Here is a 21,695-nt window from a genome sequence, read left to right on the forward strand (position 1 = left end):
GCGGGCCCGGCCCGCAGCCCGGCCCGGCAGCGCCCGAGGGCAGCCCGGCACCCGCAGGTGAGACGCGGCTGTCACCGCCACCCTGGCGAGGCCGGGGTCAGGGCTGGGCCCGGCGCCGCGGGCTGGGCCCCGCCGCTCCCCCGGCTCCGCTCCGGCCTCCCGGAGCCGCCCCCCGCGGTCCGGGGGTTCGGCACCGTTTGGGAGGTTAAAAAGCTCCCCCGCCGAGCCGCTGTCCGGGGCTGGGCCGTGCTCCCGCCGCCTGTTTCCGTGCGGATCTGGGTTAAACCCGAGTGCTGTGCGCGTGACAGTTTCCTTTAGCCGTGTTTTGGTGCGTGCGGGGCGGGCTGGCGGGGCTGGGGCTGCGGGCTCCCGCTGCTGGCCGCTGCTCCCGGATCGCACCTGGCCGGCCGGGAGGGGCCGGAGCTGGCGGCAGTGGTGGCGGTGGCAAGGTCAGGGGTCAGGTCACCCTTCCTGGGGCTCAGACCCCCCTCTCAGGCTGGGCGCGCTTTCCCGGGGGTCTGCTCCCCCTCCGAGGGCTCCCTGCCCGGCGGTCACAGCACAGCCCTGGCGCTTGCTCCCTTTCCCGAGGGTCAGCTCCGCCTCTCGAGGTTCTTGTCCCCCTGCTGGGGTCAGCTCAGTCCGGAGGTCAGCTCCCTTCCGGGGGTCAGGTTCTCCTGCTGGGAGCCCCGGGGCTCAGATCACCCTTCTGAGGGTCCCCCTTCCTGCGGGTCTGGTTCCCCTCCTGTGGGTCAAGTCCCTCTCGGCTGTCTGGCTCCCCTTCTGGAGGGGTCAGGTCCCCTTCGCAGGGTCAGATCCCCTTCCCGAGGGTCTGGCCACTTTCCCGAGAGTCCAGCCTGTCCTCTGGGGTTCTGGTCCTGATTCCGGGGGGTCACAGGAGGGGGATCAGTGTTCAGGGTCCCTGTCCCAGGGTCACAGGAGGGGGATCATGTGTTCAGGGTCCCTGTCCCGGGGTCACAGGAGGTGGGATCAGTGTTCAGGGTCACTTCCCCGGGGTCACAGGAGGGGGATCAGTGTTCAGGGTCCCTGTCCCGGGGTCACAGGAGGGGGATCAGTGTTCAGGGTCCCTCTCCCGGGGTCACAGGAGGGGGATCAGTGTTCAGGGTCCCTGTCCCGGGGTCAGGTCCCTCCTGGGGGTCACAGGAGGGGGATCAGTGTACAGGGTCCCTGTCCCAGGGTCACAGGAGGGGGATCAGTGCTCAGGGTCCCTTCCCGGGGTCACAGGAGGGGGATCAGTGTTCAGGGTCCCTGTCCTGGGATCACAGGAGGGGGATCAGTGTTCAGGGTCCCTGTCCCGGGGTCACAGGATGGGGGATCAGTGCTCAGGGTCCCTCTCCCGGGGTCAGGTCCCTGTCCCGGGGTCACAGGAGGGGGATCAGTGTTTCAGGGTCCCTGTCCTGGGGTCAGGTCCCTCCTGGGGTCACAGGAGGGGGATCAGTGCTCAGGGTCCCTGTCCTGGGGTCACAGGAGGGGGATCAGTGTTCAGGGTCCCTGTCCTGGGGTCACAGGAGGGGGATCAGTGTTCAGGGTCCCACTCCCGGGGTCACAGGAGGGGGATCAGTGTTCAGGTCCCTCTCCCGGGGTCAGGTCCCTGCGGGGGTCACAGGAGGGGGATCAGCCTCCCAAGGGTGTCACCCTCCTGGGGACCTGCCCCCTCGGGGTGCAGAGCGTCACCATAAATGTATAAATGTCACCGTGCTGGTTTCATTAGGGGCCAGAATGCAGGGTGGGAGTGGAGGCCCCGCCGGAATCACCACAAGATTCATCTGACAGGAAAGCGGCTCCTGGCAGAGGCTGGGAGGGCCCTGCTCAATTTGAGGGCCTTGTTTTGCACCAGCTAAAAAAAAAAAACAAACTAGGAAGTGAAAAAGAGAAACTGAGAGAACTCGGAGGGGCCTGAGAGGTTTTTCCTCGCTTGATCCCCCACTTGGAAATTCACGTTTTAAAAACTTGCAGGTTGTTTTCATTGTTTATTTGGTGTCTCAGAAAGGAGAAGGTGGTGATTCCAGCGCTGCCCAGCCCCAGAGGTTTGAACCAAGCTCTTAGCAGCAGATTTGGGTTATAAAGCTCTGTTTAAAGCCTGATGAGAGAAGAAACATTTATGTTTTCTCTTATTACTCTGACACTTAAAAGCGAACATGCTGCCAAAATACTTCAGTGGTAAAAAAAACCCTTGGTGGATGGTAGTATAGGGATTTCCATGGCAACCAATGGTGATCTCATGGGAAGCAAAGTTAAATTTTGGGCTGTCAGTGGGAGCACATCATGGCCTGGGCTGGCCTGGGTGACATTTGCTCGGCAGAAGGTGATGAGGGCTGGGTGGGAACAAACTGCTCTGAAGCCAAGGCTGGTTCTGTGTGTGTGCACTGATATTCCTGGAGGTTTTTGTGCTGCCTTTGGATGGGCATTGAGATGCAGGGATGTGGGGATGTCCTGGCTGGCAGGGGGGTGCAGCAGCAGGTGCCTGTGGGGCAGGTGCTGCAGGAGGTTCCTGCAGAGCCTCACACTGAGGGCAGGTTTCTTGTGGGATGCTGTGGAGCATCTCCTGCTCAGCCTGGTGTTCCAGGAGCTCTGCCTGTGCTGTGCTGTGGGAGGGACAGGGTGCATTTCTGACTTCACAAATTGGAAACTGTCAAAAATAATAACGACGAGGCAGCGCTGTGTGAGAGCTGCTGCTCGGGGGTTTGTTACCAGGAGAAGAGCGCTCCGTGGGCTTGCAGGGATTTTGGGAAGCTCCAGGCCTCTGCTGGCAGAGCTTCCCTGGGGAGCAGGGGCTGTGGGGCCCAGCTGTGTTCCACAGTGGGATCCCCCAGTCCTGATCACGGTTTCCTGGTTGGGTTGGGAGGCAGCTGGGGGGAATCCCGTCCCTGCTGGCCCCCTCAGTGAGATCCTGAGCGAGGAGGGGGTGTGGGTTCCTTAAAGCTTCCTCTCCTCTTTGGTAGGAGATCTCCCAGCGTTTTCCTGTGGTGCTTCTCCATGCTCTGTGCAGGGAATGCTTCCCTTGAGGTCTCCCCTGAGTTTTCTGGTGGCAGAGGGGACCCAAAACTTTTCTGCCCTGAGCCCAGCAGTGGTGTAGAGGAATTCCAGCATCACAGAGCCAGGGAGTCTCCTGAGCTGGAAGGGCCCCACAGGATCATGGACCCAGCTCCTGGCCCTGCACAGAGCCCCAGCAGTCCCAGCCTGGGCACCCCTGGGAGCTCCTGGAGCTCTGGGGCTGTTCCCTGGGCAGTGCCCAGCACCTCTGGGGGAGGGAAGAACCTTTCCTGACAGCCAGCCTGAGCCTCCCTGGCACAGCCCCAGCCCTTGCTGGCTGCTGCCCCTGCTCTCCAGAGCCTGGAGAGAGCTCAGGGCTGGAGCAGGGGCTGTGAGCTCTGCTGCTGTCCTGCTGGCAGCCAGGTGTGCAGGTGAGCACTGTGCAGGTGGGCTCTGTGCTCGGGATCACAGCCATGGATGGCATCCAGCAGCACGGGTTAACACAGTGCCTGAAGGGCAGGAGCTGCAGCTCAGCCAGCAAAATGGGCAAACTGGAATGCCAGGAAATAGGAGAGTCTCTCGGTGGAGTCAGGCTTGGGTTTGGAGCAGGAGTAGAACAAGAATAACTGGGAAATTTGGGTGCAAATGGTGCAGGGGGAAGGGGTGAGGTCGGGGAGCTGAGAGCAAAGGACGAGCTGGGTGCTTCAGTCACAGGATCAAGGAATATCCCGAGCTGGGTGCTTCAGTCACAGGATCAAGGAATGTCCCGAGCTGAAGGGACCCTCAGGGATCCTCCAGTCCAGCTGCTGGCCCTGCCTGGACCCCCAAATCCCACCCTGAGCATCCCTGGCAGCGTTGTCCAAACACTCCTGGAGCTCTGGCATTCCCTGGGAAGCCCGTGCCAGGCTGACAGAACTTCAGAGAACTTTACAGGGAGGAGGAAGGTTTGTGGGAGGTCTTGTTTAGCTGGATGCAGAATTCCTGCAGAACTAATTGAGGAGTTAATAGAGTGAGTTAATGAGGGCCGGCAGGGCTGTCCCAGCAGCCTGGGCCCGGAGCAGCAGTCCCTCACTCCTGGCCCTGTTTGTAGGGAACACAGCCCCATTACATTCATGGGCTGGGGTGGTTTTCCCTCCTTTTCACGGCAAATCCGCAGATATTGGGGCTTTGTGGGAAGGAATGTGGCCTCTGTGTGACCAGGAGTAGCAACAAAGGCTCTTAAGTGTCTCTTTGATTCGGTGTTATTGCAAGCAGGAGTGTGTTGTCTTTCCTGGCTGCTGCTGTGTTTCCCTACTTGAGCTTTTCTGCTGTCTGTGCTCCCTGTTCCTCCCACCTCCCCTCACTCCTGACGGACTCCCCTGCTCCTTGTTTTGATCCTCCCCAGCCGCCGGCACTGCAATAGGCAATATTGACATTATTATCACCGCCTGCACTATTTATACCTGCACCTTAACTCTGCTTGGGAGGGAAACTTGGGCAAATAAATATCAGTTATCTCAGGAAATGAAACTTTCACAGCCAGGCTTGAAAATCTCAGCCGAAAGGGGCTCGGATTTAGGTGGAATTGGAGTGCCACACATATTGCTGTTGGATGAGGTGTGGAAGTGGGAAGTTTGTGTTTCTTAGTGCCTGTTAGTCCCAGATGGAGCAGAGGCACCTCGAGAGCGACAGTGATAAAGTGCAGGGCCTGAAGCCTGAGCAGAATTGTCATTTCTGTCAGGGGTGCCTTTAAAGCAAACCCCACGTGGCAGGAGCCATGGCCAGGGCTGTCACCACAGCAGGGTGAGGTGATGTCAGGAGGAAGTGCAGCTCCTCAGCCTGCTCAGGGCTGGCAGCTCTGCAGCTGCTGGCTGGGACTGCTCCTCCTGCTCCCTCCAGCCTCTCACTCCTGTGTCCACCTGTCACCTGAGCGCTCTGGGGGTGGCTGTCCCCGCTGTCACAGCACCCACACGCCCCATTCCTTCCCTGGAGTCAGCCTGGGCTGCCTGAGGACACCAGGCAGGAGGGGAAGCCGGAAGGTGTGAGAAAAAAAACCTTGTGGTGAAATGGCGAAGGGCAGAGAGGCACTGGGGGCAGGCAGAGCTCAGGGCAGAGTGTAAAACTTCCCTGGCACAGCTTTCCATGGAATCTCCTGAGCTGGAAGGGCCCCACAGGATCATGGACCCAGTTCCTGGCCCTGCACAGAGCCCCAGCAGTCCCAGCCTGGGCACCCCTGGGAGCTCCTGGAGCTCTGGCAGCCTTGGGGCTGTGCCCAATCCCTGGGCAGTGCCCAGCACCCTCTGAGGGAGGGAAGAGCCTTTCCTGACACCCAGCCTGAGCCTCGCTGGCACAGCCCCAGCCATTCCTGGATCTGTAACTGCTCCCAGGGAGCAGAGAGCCAGTCCCTCTGGAGGAGCTGCAGCCCCTGGGGAGCTCTGAGCTCTGTGTCCTCCAGCTGAGCATTCCAAGTGCCCTCAGCTGCTCCTCGTGTGCCCCTCCAGACCCTTCCCATGGCCGTGTCCCTCCTTGGGATGCTCCCCAGCAGCTTTAGCTGTTTTTATTCTGTCGTGCCCAGTCCCAGGACTGGAGGTGAGGCCTCCCCAGAGCACAGCAGGACAATCCCCTCCCTCCCTCGATGCTGTCCCCTGCTGCCCCCTGTCCCTCCTGGCTCCAGGGCACAGCTGACTCAGGTCCCCCTTGCCATCCCCCAGGACCAGGTCCCCTCCCAGAGCTGCTCTCCAGCGTGTCCATCCCAGCCTGTGGGTGCAGAATGTGGCACCTGCCCGTGTTAAACCTCACACAGTTGTGATTCCCAGCCCTCAGATCTGTCTGCAGGGCCTCTCTGCCTTTGGGGAGTGAGCAGCTCCTCCTGGTTTTGTACCATCTGCACCCTTCCCTGTGTCCCCTTGAGCTGCACAGGTCATCTGGAAGGTGCTGAAGGGAGCTGGGCCTGAGCTCTGTGCAACTTTGGCTTTGCAGGGAAGCTCCCAAACATGTGGATTGCTCAGCCCAGGCTGAGTGGGGCTGGCAGTGCCCCTGCTGCACTTGCAGGGTTTCAGTCCTGCGGTTTGCTGCTGCTCAGGGCTCTGTGGCCTGGGGTGACACCGATGGCTCTGGAGCCGCTTTGATTCTGCTTTCCACGGGCAGCTTCCGGAGCAGAGGCAGCAGAGCAGAACCTGGCACTGGGAGAGGCACAGACCTGCAGCACTGGGGATGGTCTGGCTGCTGCAGCCACAGGAAGGAAGGAGGAAATGGAACAGCAGAAGCTGCTTCAGTTCAGTTTTACCTTCGATTCCTTGTGAGCACTGAGTTCTGTCACACCTCAGAGAAGGCACCGGCAGCTCTGCTGTGACATTTGGGGTTTTCTTCCTTTCCTTCCGTTCCTGGTAGCCTTGCCCAGGCTGCAGCTCGTGTCAGCTCTGGCCTGGCTGTGCAGAGGGCTGGGATGAGAAGGCTGCGTTTCCTTGGCTGTTTGTTTGTGTTCTCTTCCCTCGGCACATCCCCCGGGACGCCCTGGAATTGGATTCCTTTCTGTTAAGATGGATCTCTTTTCTTTGAGCAGGATAATTGAGCCGGGAGCTCACAGGTTGAAAAGTGTCCCCGTGTCCCCGAGGCAGGGGACGAAGGGCACGGCTGCAGCGTGCCAGGAGCGGGCACAGGGCCAGGCTGCCCCGCGCTGGCACCGTGTCCTGCGGGATGGCAGCGGCACGGCCGCGGGATCGGGGCCAGCGCCGACGCTCGGCAGCTGGGGCGGCACGGCAGGGCTGGCACAGGGCAGGGCTGGCACTGGGCAGGACATGGCAGTGCTGGCACAGGGCAATTATGGCACAGGGCAGGGCTGGCACAGGGCAATGATGGCACAGGGCAGGGCTGGCACAGGGCAGGGCAGTGCTGGCACAGGGCAGGGCAGTGATGGCACCGGGCAGGCACAGGGCAGTGATGGCACCGGGCAGGGCTGGCACAGGGCAGGACAGTGCTGGCGCAGTGCTGGCACAGGGCAGGGCTGGCACCGGGCAGGACGTGGCAGGGCTGGCACAGGGCAGGGCAGTGCTGGCGCAGGGCAGTGCTGGCACAGGGCAGGGCAGTGATGGCACCGGGCAGGCACAGGGCAGGGCTGGCACCGGGCAGTGCTGGCACCGGGCAGTGCTGGCACAGGGCAGGGCAGTGCTGGCACAGGGCAGGGCTGGAGCGGCACAGGGCAGTGCTGGCACAGGACATGGCAGGGATGGCACTGGGCAGGGATGACACTGGGCAGGACTGGCACAGGACATGGCAGGGATGGCACTGGGCAGGGATGGCACTGGGCAGGGCAGTGCTGGCACAGGACATGGCAGTGCTGGCACAGCAGGCAGGACAGTGCTGGCACAGGGCAGGGCATGGCAGAGCTGGCACTGGGCAGTGCTGGCACAGGGCAGGGCAGTGCTGGCGCAGGGCAGGACTGGCACTGGGCAGGGCAGTGCTGGCACAGGGCAGGGCAGGGAAGTGATGGCACAGGGCAGGGCAGTGCTGGCACAGGGCAGCGCTGGCACAGGACATGGCAGTCCTGGCACCGGGTACAGCAAGGCTGGCATCAGGCAGTGCAGGCACCAGGCAGGGCAGTGCTGGCTCTGAGCTGGCACAGGGCAGGGCAGTGCTGTCCCTGGGCACAGCACCCAGCAGGGAGCAGGGGGACAGGGCCAGCAGGGGGACAGGGCCAGCAGGGGGACAGGGCCAGGCTGTGCCGGCCATTTAACCAGGCCCTGCCTGGCTGGCACTGGGCAGTGTGTGGTGCAGCGTGTCCCTGGTGTCCTGTGCCCGTGCCAGGCTCATAGGGAGCAGGGCTCACACACCTCCCCTTCCTGGGAACTGCTGCTGCTTCCTCTGAGAGCTGCAGCTCCCACAGCACAGGGACCTGCAGCTGCTGCAGCCCCTCAGCTCCCAGGCATCCAGGCTGGAGAGGAACAGGATCCAGGGAGAGCTCAGAGCCCTGCCAGGGCCTGCAGGGGCTCCAGGAGAGCTGAGAGGGACTGGGGACAAGGATGGAGGGACAGCACACAGGGAATGGCTCCCAGTGCCACAGGGCAGGGCTGGCTGGGATCCTGGGCAGCAATTCCTGCCTGGGCTGCAATTGCCAGAGCAGCTGTGGCTGCCCCTGGATCCCTGGCAGTGGCCAAGGCCAGGCTGGGCACTGGGGCTGGGAGCAGCTGGGGCACTGGGAGGGGTCCCTGCCATGCCAGGGGGGCACTGGGGGGATTTGAGGTCCCTAAGGCAGAGGACTGGATTTCCCTGGCATGGGGAGGACCCAAAGCTCAGAAGTTCATCAATATTTTATGAGTCTTTTCCTTCTGCTTCAGAGCAAGTTCATTTATTTATGGCTGGTCCCAGAGTGCTGTGTGTGGCTGAGGGCTGTGCAAACTCAAGGATGAAGCAGCAGAGGAGTTTCCAAAAGCTGTGAGGGGCTTTGTGGTGCCAGGGCTGGTGTGGGGTTTGGGATGTGGTGCCAGCAGTGACTGCACCCCCCATTTCATGGCTGTTACACCTGGCTTCCTCTTGCAAAAGAGGCAATTTCAGACCTTGTGTTTTTCCTTCCCTTCTGTCACCTTTGCTCTGACACGTGAAATGTGTGGAGCAGGGCAGTGCTGTGAGTGTGGGGAGTGCTCCCAGTGTGCCCAGGGCTCCCTGCTCCTGCTTCTCCCTTGCTGCCAGCAGCAGCTCTGCTGAGGAGTGCTGTGTCTGGCAGGAAAAAATCCCACTTGAACTTCACTTTTCACAGGTGAATTTTGGGCCAGGCCTTGGAACTGCCCAGGGAGGGCTGGAGGTGTCCAGGGAGTTCTGGCTGAGGGACTGAGTGCCCTGAGCTGGGGACAAGGTGGGGCTGGACACAGCTTGGGCTGGCAGGGCTTTCCAGCCTCAGCGATTTTGGGATTCTTAGAGCTCCCTCTGTGCTGGCAGCAAGTGCTGGAATGAAGCAGTGCAGGTCCCAAGAAGAAATCTGATGAGTTATTTTTAGTTCTGGAAGAGAAAAGCGAGGAGGAGTGTTGAGTTTGGATCCGTGCTGGAGTTTTCCAAGGAGCAGTGGAGTGAGATGGGATCACTGGGTGGGGCACAGGAGATCTGGGCCATGTGGGGAGAGCCCTGTTGTGTAATCCAGGTTTGTTTGGAGCTGTGGACTGTGCCCTGGGCAGGAGTGTGTTGTTTTGGGAAAAGCAGGTGGGGTCAGCACCAGCCAAGCAGCAGGGCCAGCACTGGGGGCAGCAGGAGCATCTCCTGGAGGGAGGCAGTGCCCTGCTGGGCTCTGATGCTTGGGACAGTTCCTGCTGAGGAAATCAGGGACACTTCACATCCCAGGGCACTCCAGCCCCTCCCAGACCATTCCACACACACGAACAAGAGCTGTTGATGGTCTTCTGTGGAAGGTGCAAGTTCAGTATTTTCCCAATGTTGATCCAATCTCTAGGATTCTTTATTAAGCTTGGAAAAATAAATGTAATCCTGTTCAGCCCTTTGGAACTGCTCACCTTACAGATTGCAAGGGTTTGGTGAGTGCTTTTGTTGTGTCTGAGGGGAATTCAGTCCCAGTGCCAGGGACTCCTTGGATCAGTGCTCCAAGGCCGAGCTGGATGGACATCTCAGCTGGAGCTCTGTCCCCCTTCCTGCTGCCCCTCCTGCCCCCATTTCCCTGCCCTCCCTCCTGCTCAGACGTTCCTGCAGCACTGTCTGGGGGAATCATCCAGCTGATTATTTTTCCCTGCTAATACTGCATGGCAGAGAAAAGCCATTTTTTCCCAGCAGTGCAGGTTTAACACTGGGTGAGCCGTGCCTCAGATCAGGAGTGTGTCCTGCTGCCTTGGGGTTCCCAGGGCAGGCTGAGCTTTGATGTTTCTGTCCAGGTAAAACCCATGGAACTCCTGAGGGTGGCTCTGAGAGTTCCCAGGGATTGTGCTCCTTTCAGGGTGTTTTATGATGGATGGAGCCTGGCTCATAAATAGAGGTTCAGGGAGAACAGGCTGGTGCTGCCTTGTCCTGGGAAAGATGTTTTAGCCAGTTCTGAGGAACTGGGTGAAGAGGGAGGAATTTCCCCATGGAAAGGGAGGGCAGGGGTTGGAACTGCCCAGGGAGGTGTGCAGGGAATTCCTGATGTGGCACTGAGTGCTCTGGGCTGGGGACAGGGTGGCCATGGGGCACAGCTTGGGCTGGAGGATCTTCTCCAACCTCAGCCATTCTGAGCTCCTTCTGAAGTGTTTTTATTTCTTTTAACTGCAAAACTTCTTAAACTGGACTGTGTCTGTAATGGCCCAAAGCTTGAGGAGATGAAAATGCAATTACTGACTGTGCTGTTGGAGGGCTCTGCCTCGCTGGGGCCTCAGTTGTGGCTCTGTGGGGTGCAGGAGCTTTGGAATATTCTGGTAGGAGCTGCAGTGTGACAGGCTGGGCTGCTGTGGTGCACAGCCACAGACTCACCTTGGAGCTTTGAACTGGGATGAAGGAGCAGGGAAGCAGCTCAGCAGTTGTTTTACTGGCTCTCCTGAGGCCTGTGTGCATCAAATCGGTGTCTGTGCAACGGGCAGCCCTTGATCTGCCCGTGGGGTGCAGCAGGAAATCTCAGTTTGCAAATGCTGGCCCTCGGTCTGAGCACAAAGAGGCGTCTTTTGTAATAGTGCCTGGGTGTGCGTGGGCAGCAGGGGTGGAAACAGCCAAGGGAACGACTGGGACACTGGGGGACTGGGAAATGGCCAAGGTCCAGGGAAGGACTGGGACACAGGGACTGGGAAATGGCCAAGGGCCAGGGAAGGACTGGGACAGAGTGGGACTGGGAAATGGCCAAGGTCCAGGGAAGGACTGGGACAGAGTGGGACTGGGAAATGGCCAAGGTCCAGGGAAGGACTGGGACAGAGTGGGACTGGGACAGAGTGGGACTGGGAAATGGCCAAGGTCCAGGGAAGGACTGGGACACAGGGGGACTGGGAAATGGCCAAGGTCCAGGGAAGGACTGGGACACAGGGGGACTGTGCAGTGCTGCTGTGCACCCAGCACCCTGTACAAACCAGCCCCCTGCTCTGAGATCCCACTCTGCTCAGGAGCAGGGCTTTCTGTGGGGCTGGGCTGTGCTTGCCCAGCAGAAAATGTCCCTTGTTGTGCGAGCAGAGTCCCCAGCCCCAGCAGCACCGAGGGGATGCAGGCAGGCCGAGAGGGAGGAGGAACCTGGAGTCCTGCTCGGGATGGCAATCAGCACTTGGGGCACCCCAGCACTTTGTTTTGCTGCTTTAACACTCGGGTGCACTGCACATCTCACACTCACAGGCTGGAGCCTGGAGTCCTGCAGGGGATGGCAATCAGCACTTGGGGCACCCCAGCACTTTGTTCTGCTGCTTTAACACTGAGGTGCATTGCACATCTCACACTCACAGGCTGCTGTTTAATGGGAGTCCCCCGGGTCCCTTGGGGCTGCTCTTCCTTCCGTGGCAGCACGGAGGAGCAGCTGGAAATAGCGATGGTGCTGAGTGATTGCTCTGCAATCACACACTGGGACACTGCCCTGCCCTCGGAGCCGGTGTAAGCCCAGCAGCCCTTAGAGTGGATGTTAGAGATGTGTTGAGCTCCGTGTGGACTGACTGAGCTGTTAAAAACCCCTTTTTTGTGCTGCTCTGTTCCCAGGCCGTTTGGGATCCTTTTTTTTGCAGCTTTTGAAGGCTGTGGTTTCTTGGTGTCTGGGTGTGGAGCAGTTAATTAAAAAAGTAACATTTAAATCAAGGAGCTGTGCAAATTCTGTCCTTAGCATGGGGTAGGGCAGCAATTAGGAGGCTGCTTAACGAGATACTGGGTGAGGATAAGGTTGGTGATCAAAACAAAGCACTCCTGATAGCATCTCTTTCTTTGGGAGCTTCAGAGCCCGGCCAGGATTAGAAGGAGCTCTTCATGTCGGGTGCACGTTTGTCCCACACAGAGCCCTTCAAGGGTTTACTGCTCAGGTTTTTGTTCAGGAAAAAGCTCAACACAGCCCCTTCCCATGCAGAGCAGCATCCCCCTGGGGCTGGCACTGAGCTGGGAGCTCAGGGAGCTCTGCAGAGAGCTGGGCCAGGCTGGGTCTGTGCCATGGGGGCAGCAGGGCCAGGGACAGCCGGGCCAGGGACAGGGACAGGAGCAGGGACAGCCAGGCCAGGGCCAGGTGCTGCCCTGGGGACACCCCGAGCCCCCAGAGCGCTCCAGGCTGGGGCAGAGGGGCTGCAGAGCTGGGGAGGGGCTGGGGGAGCTGGGGAGGGGCTGGGGGAGCTGGGGAGGGGCTGGGGGAGCTGGGCAGGGGCTCAGCCTGGAGAAAAGGAGGCTCAGGGGGCCCTTGTGGCTCTGCACAAGTCCCTGCCAGGAGGGGACACCGGGGGGATTTGGGATCTGCTCCAGGAACAGGGACAGGAGCAGAGGGAGCAGCCTCAGGCTGGGCAGGGAGGGCAGGGTGGGCACAGCAGGAATTTCCCCATGGAAAGGGGGATCAGGGGTGGATCCCCAGCCCTGGGGGTGCCCCAGGAATTCCTGGAGGTGGCACTGAGGGCTCTGGGCTGGGGACAAGGTGGGGATCAGGCACAGCTGGGACTGGATGGGCTGGGAGGGCTTTTCCAGCCTAAGTGGTGCCAGGATTTTGTAATGCAAATGCAGACATCTCTCTAATTTGTCAGATATTAAGGAAGAATAAAGAAATTCCTCTTCATAGCTCACAAGGGGAAAACAAAAGGAGATTCTTGGCAAACTGGTGAAATAATTTGGTTGAGAATAAATTTTATCTGTGAATTTTTAAGTGTATCCAAGTGGTTTCAATAAGCAGCTTGGGCCAGGGGTGTCTCAGGGAGCTAAAATGACTCTCTGGGGGTGTGTGGCAATGAGGAACCCCCAGAGACTCAGGATCACTGCTCCAGGCCTCTGGTGTGTCCTGCTTTGCCTTTAGTCAGGGATTCCAAAAAGAATCAGCAAATGAGGGAGCAGGGAGCAAAGGGGATGGTGCTGAATGAGAATGGAGTTGTGTAAAATACTGGTGTTGTTTGATTTGTTTGAGCTGTTTGATTTGTGTGCTGCCATTGGGAGGGCTCCCAGAGCTGTCCTGTGTGAACCTGTCCCACTCCTGTCCCTTGGCTGCTCCCATGGCTGCCATGGATGGGCTCCTGGCATGGCATGGTTTGTGTTCCTGGAGTCGTGGATGGGCTCCTGGCATGGCATGGTTTGTGTTCATGGAGTGATGGATGGGCTCCTGGCATGGCATGGTTTGTGTTCATGGAGTGATGGAATCCTGGCATGGCATGGTTTGTGTTCATGGAGTGATGGATGGGCTCCTGGCATGCATGGTTTGTGTTCATGGAGTCATGGATGGGCTCCTGGCATGGCATGGTTTGTGTTCATGGAGTCATGGAGTCATGGATGGCTCCTGGCTTGGCATGGTTTGTGTTCATGGAGTGATGGATGGGCTCCTGGCATGGCATGGTTTGTGTTCGTGGAGTCATGGATGGCTCCTGGCATGGCATGGTTTGTGTTCATGGAGCCATGGATGGCTCCTGGCATGGCATGGTTTGTGTTCCTGGAGCCATGGATGGGGCTCCTGGCTTGGCATGGTTTGTGTTCCTGGAGTGATGGATCCTGGAATCCCACCCTGGGATCCATGGGGAAAGGATCTCAGGGTCCCTGGAGTGCCACCTCCCCCTGCCCCAGCTGCTCCCAGTGCCCCATCCAGCCTGGCCCTGAGCTCCAGCATTTCCACAGGAAGCATTTCCTCTCCTCCTCTGGAGTTTCTCACTGTGCTTTGTGCCCCCACCGTTCCTCTGAGGAGAAATCCACCCAGGTCTGGGATTCACACTCTGCTCTGTTGAGGATGGGGATGGGAATGATTCCATCTTGGAGGCAGAGCCAGAGTGTGTTGCACAGGAGTCTGAGGTGGGAGCCTGAGGAGGATGAGAGAGCTCTGAAACAGCTGAGCAGCTCATGATTCTCTTCCCCTGGCAGGCTGAATCCCAGAATCCCAGCAATACTGAGGCTGGAAAAGCCTCTGGGATCACCAAGTCCAGGCTGTGCCCAGCCCAGAGCCCTCGGTGCCACCTCCAGGAATTCCCTGGGCTCTCCAGGGCTGGGCTCTCCAGGGCTGGGCACTCCAGCCCTCCCTGGGCAGCCCTGACCCCTTTCCATGGGGAAATCCCTGCTGAATTCCTGCAGGATGGTGCCTTTGTGTCCCCAGGATAAGGACTCAGAGGTGCCTGCAGCCCCTCAGGGCTGCCCTGAGCATTTACAGCTCTGAATTCTGTGTTTGCTTCTCTCTCAAGGAAACCTGGGTCATTTTTAGGGCAGTGAAATCGTGCACTTGAGAAATGTTGATAACCCAAATGATCCAATTTCCTGGGAAGAGCTTGGGGATAAAAATACTGGGGAGCGTAAATTGTTGTGAGGTGGCAGTGGGGTGTTGTGTGTGAGCCTGGCACTGCTCCTCACCTGCTTTCCTGGGGATGGAGCAGGGCTGGGGATGGAGCAGGGCAGGGGATGGAGCAGGGCTGGGGATGGAGCAGGGCAGGGGATGGAGCAGGGCTGGGGATGGAGCAGGATCAGGGCTGGGGATGGAGCAGGAGCAGGGCTGGGGATGGAGCAGGAGCAGGGCTGGGGATGGAGCAGGAGCAGGGCTGGGGATGGAGCAGGGCTGGGGATGGAGCAGGATCAGGGCTGGGGATGGAGCAGGAGCAGGGCTGGGGATGGAGCAGGGCTGGGGATGGAGCAGGGCAGGGGATGGAGCAGGAGCAGGGCTGGGGATGGAGCAGGAGCAGGGCTGGGGATGGAGCAGGGCTGGGGATGGAGCAGGAGCAGGGCTGGGGCTGGGGATGGAGCAGGGCTGGGGATGGAGCAGGAGCAGGGCTGGGGATGGATCAGGGCTGGGGATGGATCAGGGCTGGGGATGGAGCAGGATCAGGGCTGGGGATGGAGCAGGGCTGGGGATGGATCAGGAGCAGGGCTGGGGATGGAGCAGGACTGGGGATGGAGCAGGGCAGTGGATGGAGCAGGAGCAGGGCAGGGGATGGAGCAGGGCTGGGGATGGAGCAGGAGCAGGGCTGGGGATGGAGCAGGAGCAGGGCAGGGGATGGAGCAGGAGCAGGGCTGGGGATGGAGCAGGGCTGGGGATGGAGCAGGAGCAGGGCTGGGGATGGAGCAGGGCTGGGGATGGAGCAGGAGCAGGGCTGGGGATGGAGCAGGGCTGGGGATGGAGCAGGAGCAGGGCTGGGGATGGAGCAGGGCAGGGGATGGAGCAGGGCTGGGGATGGAGCAGGGCAGGGGATGGAGCAGGGCAGGGGATGGAGCAGGGCTGGGGATGGAGCAGGAGCAGGGCTGGGGATGGAGCAGGGCGGGGGATGGAGCAGGGCTGGGGATGGGGATGGAGCAGGGCTGGGGATGGAGCAGGGCTGGGGATGGAGCAGGGCTGGGGATGGAGCAGGGCTGGGGATGGAGCAGGGCTGGGGATGGAGCAGGACTGGGGATGGAGCAGGACTGGGGATGGGGATGGAGCAGGGCTGGGGATGGGGATGGGGATGGAGCAGGAGCAGGGCTGGGGATGGAGCAGGAGCAGGGCTGGGGATGGAGCAGGGCTGGGGATGGGGATGGGGATGGAGCAGGAGCAGGGCTGGGGATGGAGCAGGAGCAGGGCTGGGGATGGAGCAGGGCTGGGGATGGGGATGGGGATGGAGCAGGAGCAGGGCTGGGGATGGAGCAGGAGCAGGGGATGGGGATGGAGCAGGGCTGGGGATGGAGCAGGGCTGGGGATGGGGATGGAGCAGGATCAGGGCTGGGGATGGAGCAGGGCTGGGATGGAGCAGGGCTGGGGATGGAGCAGGAGCAGGGCTGGGGATGGAGCAGGGCAGGGCATGGAGCAGGGCTGGGGATGGAGCAGGAGCAGGGCTGGGGATGGAGCAGGGCTGGGGATGGGGATGGAGCAGGGCTGGGGATGGGGATGGAGCAGGAGCAGGGCTGGGGATGGAGCAGGAGCAGGGCAGGGGATGGAGCAGGAGCAGGGCAGGGGATGGAGCAGGGCTGGGGATGGAGAAGGAGCAGGGCTGGGGATGGGGATGGAGCAGGAGCAGGGCTGGGGATGGAGCAGGAGCAGGGCAGGGGATGGAGCAGGAGCAGGGCAGGGGATGGAGCAGGGCTGGGGATGGGGATGGAGCAGGAGCAGGGCTGGGGATGGAGCAGGAGCAGGGCTGGGGATGGAGCAGGAGCAGGGCTGGGGACGGAGCAGGGCTGGGGATGGAGCAGGAGCAGGGCTGGGGATGGAGCAGGAGCAGGGCTGGGGATGGAGCAGGAGCAGGGCTGGGGATGGAGCAGGCAGGGGATGGAGCAGGGCTGGGGATGGAGCAGGACTGGGGATGGAGCAGGAGCAGGGCTGGGGATGGAGCAGGGCTGGGGATGGGGATGGAGCAGGGCTGGGGATGGAGCAGGGCTGCCTTCCAGCTGGGCAGGAGGGACAGGGCTGGCTGTCCAGCAGGAGGGACAGGGACAGGGCTGGGAATGGCCCTGGCCTGGCCTGGCAGTCAGCAGGCACCTCCACATCCCTGCAGGCTCCAGCTTCTTCCCAGCCACCACTGGGCTGGAGAACCATAACCATAATAATAATAATAATAGCAATAATAATAATAATAATAATAATAATAATAATAATAATAATAACCACAGCAGCCCCTGTGCTTGCAGGTGTGGGCAGCTCATTGCTGCCCTGGGATCTCCTGGCTGCATTTCCTCAGCCACGGCTGCCTGGCCTTGGGGAGGAGCTGCTGTGGTTTCAATGTCTGACTGGAAAACCACAGCAGCTGCACCTCCATCCTGTGCTGTACCTGGGATCTCAGAGCCAGGAATCTCCTGAGCTGGAAGGGCCCCACAGGATCATGGACCCAGCTCCTGGCCCTGCACAGAGCCCCAGCAGTCCCAGCCTGGGCACCCCTGGGAGCTCCTGGAGCTCTGGGGCTGTTCCTGGGCAGTGCCCAGCACCTGTAGGGGAGGGAAGAACCTTTCCTGACACCCAGCCTGAGCCTCCCTGGCACAGCTCCATGGAGATTTGGGAAGATTAGGAGCAGGCTCTGGCCCCACAAGGTGCTGGTTCTGTGCTGGATCAGCTCCTGTGGAAGGTTGCCAGAGCTTGGCCAGTTTAAAATAGTAACTGCTCCTGGTGGCTTCTCCAGTTACCGGGATCATTCCGGGGATCTCATGATTTGCATCTCATTTTCCAAATGTCCACATGCACAGGAAAAGAAATTCACTGTTGCTCTGACCCTGAGTTGATGAAGGAAGAGTTGAAATGATGTTTGCCAGGAGGAGAGGATTTGGGGATGAGCAGAGAGGAGTGGGCTGGAACAGGAACTCCAGAGAGCAGCCCCAGGGCAGGGCTGGCTGGGATCCTGGGCAGCAATTCCTGCCTGGGCTGCAATTGCCAGAGCAGCTGTGGCTGCCCCTGGATCCCTGGCAGTGGCCAAGGCCAGGCTGGGCACTGGGGCTGGGAGCAGCTGGGCCACTGGGAGGGGTCCCTGCCATGGGCACCCCTTGTCCTGTCCCTCCATCCTTGTCCCCAGCCCCTCTCAGCTCTCCTGGAGCCCCTGCAGGCCCTGGCAGGGCTCTGAGCTCTCCTGGGTCCTGTTCCTGTCCAGGTGTCACCCCCAACTCTCCCTGATCCTTCTCCTGTCCAGGTGTCACCCCCAGCTCTCCTGGATCCTGTTCCTGTCCAGGTGTCACCCCCAGCTCTCCTGGATCCTGTTCCTGTCCAGGTGTCACCCCCAGCTCTCCTGGATCCTGTTCCTGTCCAGGTGTCACCCCCAGCTCTCCTGGATCCTGTTCCTGTCCAGGTGTCACCCCCAGCTCTCCCTGATCCTGTTCCTGTCCAGGTGTCACCCCCAGCTCTCCTGGATCCCTCTCCTGTCCAGGTGTCACCCCCAGCTCTCCCTGATCCTGTTCCTGTCCAGGTGTCACCCCCAGCTCTCCCTGATCCCTCTCCTGTCCAGGTGTCACCCCCAGCTCTCCCTGATCCCTCTCCTGTCCAGGTGTCACCCCCCAGCTCTCCCTGATCCTGTTCCTGTCCTGGTGTCACCCTCAGCCCTCCAGCCTGGCTGCAGCCCTGGAGCAGCTCCCTGCTCTCTGCACTCTGCCCAGCAGTTTATCTCAGCTGTTTATTTACTGTTAGGACCAGTGGCTCTGGGAATATTTCAATTCCCTGATTGTGGCTGAGGTTCAGAAGAGTTGGTGGCAGGATCTTTATGTATCTATGTATTTATTTATTTGTTTGCTGGAGCTGAGGAAGCAGCAGAGCCCAGCCCAGTGGGCTCAGGGCTGTGTGCAGCCAGGGGTGGCTGCAGCAGTTTGTGAATTTGTAGAATTAATCAGGACTATCTGCAGTGACCATCTTGGTCACTTGATGTTTGTGGTCCCTTGGTGCTGGCTGAGCCCTGGGCTGTGCCTCCCTGCTTTTACAGCTCCTCCACCCCTTGATCCTGAATTCCTGGAGGGGTAGGGAGGAGCTGAAGGTGTCACAAAGCCCCAGCTGCAGAATGTCAGTGCAGGTGTTGATGGTGTAAAACCCCAAATGGGAAATCCTCTGGGCTGTTCTTCCCAGACTTTGCATCTCACTTCTGGAGAGAAAAAGCTGCAGAGCTTTAGGCTGTTTTTTTTTTTATTTTTTTTTTTCCTTTGACTGTATTGAGCCTTGGCAGAGCTGCCCAGGGAGGGCTGGAGTGCCCAGCCCTGGAGTGCCCAGCCCTGGAGTGTCCAAGGATTCCTGGAGGTGGCACTCAGGGCTCTGGGCTGGGCACAAGGAGGGCACAGCTGGCACTGGGGGCTTTTCCAGCCTCAGGGATTCTGGGATTTTGTTGGGACTGCTCCTAAAGCAGGTGAAGAGGCTGAATAAATCCTAAATTGGTGAGTGGACATTGATTAGGGAATGGTTTGTGGTGATTGTGCTCTCCTGTCAGCAGTGCAGGGAAATGCTGCTCTTCCTCAATTCCAGCAGCTCAAGCTCTTCCTTTATCAGTGAAGTCTTGAGGGAAGTTCTAACTTATATAAAAGGTTGAATTTAGCTCATCTGGGTTGGTATTTCATGATAAAGTAACTGAGGCAGTGGGAAGACTTTCAATTCTGTTAAAAATAGCTGTGTTTTGTACATGCCTGTCCTTTTCCAAACGCTCCCATCCCACTGCAGCCTCCTGGCATGTGCCATGGCATGGGTGGGAAAGGCAGGAATTCTGTTCTCTCATGTTCAAGGGTTAAATGGACCTTGTGACAGCTTTTATTGAGGAATCCCAATCCTCCTCATCCTCTTCCAGCCACAGAACCCTTTCCTGTGGCTGGCTCAGAGCAGGGGTGGGTGTGGATTCCTCTCAGGGAAGGGACATTGCAGCCTCAGCAGGGAGGGTCAGGGGGTCTCAGGTTCTTCTGCAGAGGGTGCTGGGGCCCAGGAACATCCCCAGGAACAGGGATGTGCTCCTCCTGGGCCCTGCAGGGCTGTGTCACACACACACAGCACCTGGCACAGGTGATCCCAGGAACATCCCCAGGAACATCCCCAGGAACAGGGATCTGCTGCTGGGCCCTGCAGGGCTGTGTCACACACACAGAGAGAGCACCTGGCACAGGTGATCCAAGGAACATCCCCATGGATCTGCTGCTCCTGGGCCCTGCAGGGCTCCAGCAGGGCTGGCCCAGGTGGAAGTTCCCTGAGGAGAGCTCAGGAGAGGAGCTGGGATACATTGAGGAGTTGTTCATGACTTGCTAAGGTGTAAATGCTTTTCCAGAGGCACTGCAGGGGTTGGCAGTGGGTTGGCAGTGGGTTTGTAGGGTTTGCAGTGGGTTTGTGGGGTTTGCAGTGGGTTTGCAGTGGGTTTGTAGGGTTTTCAGTGGGTTTGCAGTGGGTTTATAGGGTTTGCAGTGGGTTTTCAGTGGGTTTTCAGTGGGTTTCAGTGGGTTTGTAGGGTTTGCAGTAAGTTTGCAGTGGGTTTGCAGTGAGTTTTTGCCTGCTCAGGAGCAGCTTTCCTTCCTTGCCTGAGTGGATCCATGGGAAGGCTGTGGAATACCTTGGCACTGCCTGTCCTCAGCTGTGGCCAGGTGGGGAAGGTGTGGCCAGGTGGGGAAGGTGTGACCAGGTGGGGAAGGTGTGGCCAGGTGGGGAAGGTGTGACCAGATGGGGAAGGTGTGACCAGGTGGGGAAGGTGTGACCAGGTGGGGAAGGTGTGGCCAGGTGGGGAAGGTGTGACCAGGTGGGGAAGGTGTGGCCAGGTGGGGAAGGTGTGACCAGATGGGGAAGGTGTGGCCAGGTGGGGAAGGTGGGCTCTGCTCACAGGGCATTGGCACACAGGTGTGTGGAAAAGCTGCAGTCTGACTTCATTGGATCTGCAGCTGCCCCATGTCCCTGAACACTCTGGCCCTGTCCCTGCAGTGTCCCAGGCCAGGCTGGACCCTGGGGCACCCTGGGGCACTGGGAGGGGTCCCTGCCATGGCAGGGCTGGCACTGGAGGGGCTCTGGGGTCCTTCCCACCCCAACCATGCCAGGATTCCCTGATTTATACAAAATGGACTCACACTCTTGGCTGATATTTTGATTTGTCCCTATTTTTGGGACTGTGTCTTTCTGGTGACAGCCACAGCTTTTGTGTGTCATTGGGATTTTGGGGCCAGCTGGAAGTAGCTGCAGATCAGTTTGTGTTTTACTCCCACTGAACTCAGGTGAGTTCTTCGGGCTCCTTCCCAAAGGGGAGGTGTCCCTGTTCCTGTCCTTGTCCCATCTCTGTCCCTATCTCTGCTCTGTCCCTGTCCCTGTGTCTCTGTCCATGTCCTTGTCTCTGTCCCTGTCTCTGTCCCTGTCCCATCTCTGTCCCTGTCCCTGTCCCTGCTGCCCACAGGTCCCAATGCCCAGCAGGGTTTGGCTGCCCTGGCACTGGGGAGCAGTGCCAGCACTGCTGCTGTCACCAGGCGTGTCCCTTGGCCACCAGATGTGTCCTGGTGACACAGCAGTGACATGGTGTGGTGGCACAGCAGTGACAGGGAGTGCTGGCTGTGATGATATGACAGTGACAGGGCATGGTGACACAGCAGTGACAGGGAGTGCAGGCTGTGGTGACACGGCAGTGACAGGGAGTGCTGGCTGTGGTGACATGGCAGTGACATGGGGTGGTGGCTGTGGTGACATAGCAGTGACAGGATATTCTGGCTGTGGTGACACAGCAGTGACATGGGGTGGTGGCTCTGGTGATACACAGTACATGGGATGGTGACACATCGGGAGTGCTGGATGTGGTGACAGCAGTGACATGGGATGGTGGCTGTGGTGACACAGCAGTGACATGGGATTGGTGGCTGTGGTGACACAGCAGTGACAGGGCATGGTGACACAGCAGTGACACGGGATGGTGGCAGGGAGTGCTGGCTGAGGTGACAGAGCAGTGACATGGGATGGTGACACACAGGGAGTGCTGGCTGAGGTGACACAGCAGTGACAGGAGCCCTGGCTGAGGTGACAGCAGTGACATGGGGTGTGGGGCTGTTCAGGGAGTTCAGGGAGTTCCTGCAGGTGGCACTGAGGCTCTGTGCTGGGGACAAGGTGGGGACAGGCACAGCTGGGCTGGGGGGGCTGTTCCAGCCTCTCTGGATCCAGGGCTGGCTCAGGGGCTCTGGGGGGGCTGGGGGGGCTGTTCCAGCCTCTCTGGATCCGGGGCTGGCTCTGGGGGGGCAGTTCCAGCCTCTCTGGATCCAGGGCTGGCTCAGGG

General features: G+C 59.7%; 1 protein-coding gene across 1 annotated transcript in view; it reads left to right on the forward strand.

Moving 5' to 3' along the window:
- Positions 1–21,695, forward strand: part of PPP6R2 (protein phosphatase 6 regulatory subunit 2) — a 74,756-nt gene continuing 53,061 nt past the window's right edge. Inside the window, 1 exon segment of the mRNA XM_033058704.2 lies at positions 1–57. The gene's annotated coding sequence lies outside the window, so the exon portion shown is untranslated.

The sequence above is a fragment of the Catharus ustulatus genome, chromosome 4 (assembly GCF_009819885.2).
Source record: "Catharus ustulatus isolate bCatUst1 chromosome 4, bCatUst1.pri.v2, whole genome shotgun sequence".
In the NCBI taxonomy this organism is placed as follows: Eukaryota; Metazoa; Chordata; class Aves; order Passeriformes; family Turdidae; genus Catharus; species Catharus ustulatus.